The sequence below is a fragment of the Juglans regia genome, chromosome 1, assembly GCF_001411555.2.
Source record: "Juglans regia cultivar Chandler chromosome 1, Walnut 2.0, whole genome shotgun sequence".
In the NCBI taxonomy this organism is placed as follows: Eukaryota; Viridiplantae; Streptophyta; class Magnoliopsida; order Fagales; family Juglandaceae; genus Juglans; species Juglans regia.
The window spans coordinates 4,558,361-4,566,043 of NC_049901.1; positions in this window are offsets into that span (position 1 = coordinate 4,558,361).

Consider the following 7,683-nt stretch of genomic DNA (forward strand, 5'->3'; position numbering starts at 1 on the left):
TTAATGAAGATAAAAATATATATTGATGATAAAAATACTACTTACTACCTCTTTCAATATTATCGTTCAAATTATGTTCGAATATTTTAATTTTTTTTATTTAATAATTCAAGAATTAATTATTAATAAAATTATCTGTATTTTTTAATTTCTTTAATTTCTAAAAATACTAAAATTTTACTTAAAAAATATTTAAAAAAAAAAAACTCTAAATTTATAGTAGCAGTACCCTAAGCGGTAAACGCTGGCCGCTAACACCATAAATGCTGCTATCCAAGTCACAACAAATTTATATATTGATTGTAGTTTATCATATTATAAATATTTTTTTATTATAAAATATATCTAACATTTTATATTAAATTTTTTCAAATTTTTTAGAAATTTCATATGTTTTCAAGATTTATTAGAATTTTTAAGATTATTAACGTATTATTAGAATTTTTCAAAATTCTTCCAAATCAAACTAAACATTTTTAAAACTAAAAAAAAATAAAAATGCTATTTCAAGTTCTCAACTTTTAGTCTAATTATTACTCAAATAAAAAAATTAATACAATTTTAAAAAATCTCAAGACAAAAAATAATAGTAAAATTTTATATTTAAATAATATTTTGATTTTATTTATTCACTTTCTCAAACTCAAATTTAAAAATTATTTTAAAAATTATTTTTTATTGAAAATTTTCTACCTCATTTCTCAATAACAAATTTCCAACATATTCTCAAGATTCTCAAAATATTTCCAACATTTTTATAACCAAATATGTGTAGTCAGTATGTAAATTTTTTTTATATAAAATTTGTATGTAAACTTAACACTCTTCCTATCTTATTCTATTAAATGTTATGTCCATATTATTTACATGCCGTATTTAGTAATAGTAAAATTTATATTTTGTGTCTCTCTTAAAATTATAAATATTAAAAAGTATTTATACAAAAAACTATAGAAAGTTTTAAATCTCGTTTGGTTACATAGATGAGATAAAAAAAAAAATTGAGAGTTGAATAAAATATTGTTAGATTATAATTTTTTAATATTTTTATTTTAAATTTGAAAAAGTTGAATTATTTTATTGCTACATACACAAAGTAATTACATAAAAATGATCTCACAAACTGATGTGACTTCATTTGATCATTTAGGTTTATTTTACAACAAAAGTAATTTTATAATCTGATAAACTAGATTAAGTCACACCAGCTTGTGATATTATTTTTGTGTAATTTATTTGTGGCTAAAATATTTTTTTTATATTTTATTTGGATTAAAAAATTATAATAATTAAATAAGATGAGATGATTTACAAAAACAAATTAGAAATTAGGGCTAGTTTGTGTAGTAGAGTGTTTTCATAATATTTTACTACTATTTATTATTTTATTATTATTATTTTGCCTATTTGTTACTATTAACTGTTATTCAATATCTATCATTATGTTTTTATTATTTTTTATTACTATTCACAAAATATATGAAACTACCTCATTATCCAAATGTAACATTATGCTCTATTTGCATGTTGAGTTGAGTTTTTTATTAATAATAGTGAGTTGAGATGATTGAGTGAGTTTCGTATAGCTCATTTAAGATGAGTTTAAATGTGTTTCGATATTAAGATAAATTTAGATATATTTATGAGAAATTGTAAAAGGTTGTAAGTTTTGCGTGTAAATAAGCGTTGAATTGAAAAAGGTTGAGGGTCTCACGTGTAAAGAAATTTTGAGTTAAGATGAGTTTAATAATTTAAAGATTAAGTATTTAAATATTAGGTTTAATTTAAAATTATATTGATCTGAAACGTGAGCCCTAATCTACTCAGTAGACTATGGGAAGAAGGGGAGAGAGCTAGAATCTTATTGGGGCTTGCTTTCAGATAATGGGCCCGGTCTTTCTTAAAACCATTGAAAAAGTGAAGCCCGCTTGCTCTGTCTTCCTCACGAAATATGATGTTTAAATTAGGAATGTGGGTCCCACTTTGGAAATCATAGTACCATCGAAACAATTGTTTGGAGACAACTATATGGTTTCCCTACCCCCACAACAAAAAGGTAAATAGCAGATGTATTGGTGAAAAGGGTTGGCCAGCATTTTGTGCATTGGAGCTTGGACTCCTTGGAGCCTTTAGAGCTTTTTTATCATCTATTTCTGAAAAGAAATGATATTTATAGTCATTAATATATAAGTACTATATAGTTATTTAAAAAAATAAAATAAATATATGACTTACATGAAAAGAAATTAATTTTTTAATAATAAATTTTATCCTTTTTCAAAACGACTGTACGGTATTTATACATTCTATAACTGTATGTAGCATTACTCATTTCTTTAACAATTACTGTTCCACATTTCATTTAAAAAAATAAAAAAAAGAGTAGTGCTATGTTGCCACCCAACAATGACTGTTGGGGTGTCTCCTAGCACAATTTTTTTTTTTTGGAATAATCATCCTTTCTTCATTCAGTTAAAACATGTGTTGGATACAAGGAGGGATTCCCTCCATTGAAATGCTCTCCTCAGAGAGTTTTAGTACATCCTTAGCTAGACAATGGGCAATACAATTGGACTGTCTAGGTATGAAAATCACAGACCCGAGAGACAAACTTTTAAGTTCTTCTTTGACATCTTGTATGATCAAACCTGTTGAGCTCCAGTCCAAAGTCTCGTTGTTGAGATCCTTTACCACACTCAATGCATCCCCTTCCAGGATTAACTTCGAGATTCCTATATGTTTACAGAGCAGAACTGCTCTAAGAGCTGCCACGGATTCAGCAAGTTTGGGGTCGGGAATTAGTTTTCTTGGAGCTCTTAGAGTTGCTATTACTCTACCCTCCCAATTCTTGACTATCACACCTATCCCCACTCTGCTGTGACTCGATCTACAGATGCATCCCAATTGGCCTTATAGACATTCATAGGGGGAGGTCTCCAGGTGTTTGTGGCAAGTGGACTGCTATGTACTCCTGTAAGCTTGCTATCAATTGCCTCCTTAAACTCCTTAAAAAGAATTGAAGCAGACAGAATTACTCTTGAAGGATCCTCAAATTTTTCTTCAAAAACAAACGTGTTCCTTCTCTTCCACACCTTATAAGCTGTACATGCAAGCTCTTCTGCATCTTCTTCTTCACAATTTGATAAGACATACTCCACTACTTCTTTAAAAGATGTAAAACTGACCTTCATTTTTTGCAGCCTCCTCGAGCAAGCAGCCCAAACATCTTGCACTGATGGACACGACCATAGAGCATGCAGGACAGATTCTGACTCCATCTTGCATATTGGGCAAACCGAGACAGTCTTGATCTTCCTCTTGCTGAGATTTAAGTTTGTGGGTAAGGAATCATGAGAAGCCCTCCATAAAAATATTCTAACAGCACTCGGGATCTGTAGCTTCCATATTTTTGGCCATATCTCCTTTCGGTTTGTATGAGCAGAAGATTGACTTGCGCATTTTGTGACATTGTACCCAGTAAGTGGTAAGCACTCTTAACAGTAAAAACACCATCTTTATTACACCTCCAAATTAGCTTGTCTGGACTGCCACTGCTGCTGATGGGGATTTTGCATATATTGTTGATGTCTTCCTCGATGAATATGCTTTCCAGTACTTCCTGGTTCCAGGATTTGGTTTGATCTTCAATCAAGTTGCTAACTTGCCAGTGAACAATATTCTGACTTGGGGGGGTCTGCACTTTGAAAGTGTTTGGTTGTGGAACCCATTTGTCTTTCCATATGTTGACTGCTTCCCCATTTCCAATCCTCCATATCAGTCCTGCCTCCAAAACAACTCTTGCCTCCATAAAACTTCTCCAAAGGAATGAGGCATTGCTGCCTATTTTTGCATGAAGGAAATCTGATCTAAAATGATACTTGGCCTTCAACACCTTTGCCACTAATGATTGGGGTTGTTGAATTAACCTCCAACCCTGCTTTCCAAGTAGAGCTAGGTTGAAATGCTCAAACTCTCTATACCCGAGCCCTCCTCCTGCCTTACTCTTTCCCAGTAATTTCCATGGAAGCCACTGTGTCTTGGTTTTATTGCCTCTGCTACCCCACCAAAATTGCTGCATAAGTCTATGGATAGCATTGAGTATGGTTCTAGGGAGCTTAAAAATGCTCATGCAATAAGTGGGAATGGCTTGAACTACTGATTTTAATAGTACTTCTTTACCTGCAAATGAGATGAACTTCACCTTCCAGTTCTGTATCCGATTCCTTATGGATTCCAAAATAGGTCTAAATGAGGCTAGTTTATTTTTTCCCACATATGATGGCAAACCAAGATACTTTTCAAATACTTTTGCTTCAGCCATCTTAGAGGTCGAGAGAATGACCTGTCTTGCCTCAGCTGGAGTGTTCTTGCTGAAAAATATAGCTGACTTCTCGAGGTTTAGTCTTTGACCTGAGGCTTCCTCAAAAGACTTTAGGATGCTGGATAGTCTGCTCCACTCAAGAGCATTAGCTTTGCAAAAAAGTAAACTGTCGTCTGCAAAAAAGAGGTGATTAATCAACAAAGAACCTCTAGCAAAAGGAAATCCTGATATATGACCTTTCCTCTCAGCTGTATCCAATAAAGCACCAAGAACTTTAGTACACAAAATGAAAAGGTAAGGGGAAAGAGGATCCCCTTGCCTTAAAACCCTAGCTGGAAGGAAAAACTGTTGAGGGACCCCATTGAATAATATTGAGTACTTGACAGAAGAAACACATTGCATTACCAAATCTGTCCACCCCTTCTCAAAACCCAGCTTTAACAACACTGCTTCCAAGAAAGGCCATTCTAATCTGTCGTAGGCTTTACTCATGTCCAGCTTCAAAGCCATGTACCCCTCCTTCTTGTTCCTCATTCTATGTTTCATCGAGTGCATTGTTTCATAAGCAACTATGATATTATCAAAGATTAACCTCCCTGGGACAAACGCACTTTGTGAAGGAGATATCAGTTTGGAGAGGTAAGGCTTGATTCTATTAGCTAAAACTTTGAAAAAAACTTTGTACACCACATTGCAAAGACTTATTGGTCTGTAATCAGTGACAATAGAGGGCCTTTTCTTCTTTGGTATTAGGACAATGAAGGTGTTATTGATCTCTTGTAGACATTTTTTGGAAATAAACAGTTCCTTAATAGCCTCCACCACACCTGTTCCTACTATCTCCCAATGATCCTGAAAAAAACGAGCAGAGAAGCCATCAGGACCTGGCGAACTCTGAGGGTCCATTTCAAATAAAGCTTCTTTTACCTCTTCAGCAGTGCAAGTCTTTTGTAATTGGTAGTTCATCTCAGGAGTAATTACAGGATCTAGATCCACCAGTATTTCCATGATACCCATCGGGTTTGAGGATTCAAATAGCTGCTGGTAGTGTCTTTGAAAAGTTTCACTGACTTCGGCAATGTTGCTAACAATCTCACCTCTTCCATTGGAAATCTGTCTGATAATGTTGCTCTTCTCCACTTAACTTCCTCATCAGCTAACACTTGATTAATTTCCCCTCTAAGAACCTTTATGGTTTCATTAAAATCTCCTTGATTAATTCTCTGCAACTCTTGAACCATTTCACTCTTCTGTCTAATAATTAATCTTTGTGTGCTATTAAGGACTTTTGACCAGCTTTTCAAAGCTTGCTTGCATCTGACTAATCCATATTGAATTTTCCTCAATGGATGTTCCTCTCTACTAGCAACCTGCCATGAACTCTTGACTATATCTTTACATTCTGGTTTCGAGGACCAAAAGGCTTCATACATGAATAACCTGAATAACCTGGGCTTTCTACTCAGCTCATCTTCCTCATTATCACAGGTGATCAACAAAGGTGCATGGTCAGAATTTAATGCAGATAAAACTGCGACCTTTGTGTTTCTGAACTGTAAAGGCCAGTATCCATTGCCCATAGCTCTATCCAATCTTTCTTTGGTAAATCCTCTCTCTTCCCTGTTGTTACTCCAGGTATACTTTGATCTTGAGAATCCAAGATCACTTAGTTCACAGTCATCTAGAGCTAACCTGAACCTTTCCATCTGATAGAAAGATTTGGTAACTAGACCACACTTCTCCTCATTACTCAATATTTCATTAAAATCTCCCATACACAGCCATGCCATTGAGTGATCGGGTTTGAGCAATCTAAGGAGGTTCCAACTTTCTTTCCTCTTTTCAGTAGCAGGGTTTCCATAGAAACCAGATAGTCTCCAGGGGTGACCCCCCAACTCAGGTGTAATTGTCAAAGAAATATGATTATGTGAGTAATTGTGTAATTGAGCATTTACCTCAGACTTCCACAGCATTGCAAGTCCTCCACTCTTCCCTATGCTGTCGACCACAAAACTCTGCTCCATTCTTAATTTGTTCCTCACTTTCTCCACTTTATTCCTGTTTATCTTTGTTTCTGATAGAAAGATAACTGATGGGGCTCTTTCCTTCACCAAAAAGTGAAGCTCATGCACTGTCCGAGGGTTCCCAAGCCCTCGGCAGTTCCAGCATAATAGTTTCATGATGTTTGGCAGTGCTGCATAGCAGCCACTGCCTGGGATTCACAGTCTCCTTCCTCCTCGACATAGTTTTGTTTACTTCTTTTAGCTGTCACCCCTTCTATGTCTTCTTGTCCTTCCCTTTTCCTTGCTCTCCTCGACTCCTCTACCTCCATTTCGTTCGAACCAAGCTGAGTAGCCATGCTAGCAGTACCAGCACGTGCCTTCCTCTTCCATTTACTAGTCTGTCCCTTGACCCTTGTGAGAGTTATATTGGTATCATGAGCATAACCCTCTAATATGACAGATGATTGCACGTGTTCCTTCCTAGTCTCCTCTACTACCTTTTCCTTAAAGTGAGGAGGTTGTTTCCTTTCTTTGGTCAGATCAACTACCTTTCCCCCCATACCAGTCTCTGTCTTACTAGCCTCTCCCTTTCCATAGGTACTGTTCTCTTTACCTGTTGACAGGTCAGAGTCAAACATACCACTTCTGCCACCCTGATCTCCCGCCTGCATATCCTCCTCGATGCCTACTCCTATCTTCTCTGCAAATCTCCCAGGCCTTCTTCTCCCTTGCTGTTCTTCACCATCTCCCTTACTCTGAGGTTGCACTGATCCTTTACCCGGTTCAGACTCCTTATTTGCTTGGGGAATCACTGGATAGGATGTTTTTAGGCTGGCCCTCAACCATGGACCATACTGCTGGCTGAAACCTTCCACACTAGCATTACCTTTATTCCGCATGTCACACCCTCCTAAAGCATGTTTGATCTTCCCACAAAGATAACAGAAGTTTGGTAATCTTTCGAACTTGAATGGGATCCAGATTTTTGACTTCCCCAGTGTTAGAAACCTTCCTCTCGTCAAAGGCTTTGTTATGTCTATCATAACTTTAATTCTTAGAAAACTCCCCCAGCAGATCCCACTGCTATCTGTGTCCACCTCAAGAACCTCTCCCACTGATTGACCCAGTTTTTGGCTTGTGTTTGCATTCATCCTTGCAAAAGGCAGGTCGTGACATTGCACCCAGAATGGTTCATACTGGAAAGACATTTCCTTCCAAGACTCAAAACCTTCACAGTCCTGTATGCAAATTAAGTTCTTATCGAAGGACCAAGGCCTTCCTTGCAGTATCCTTCTTTTATCACCCCTCTCTTTTAGCTCCACCAGGAACAGATTCTTTCCTACTTCCTTAAAAACAACC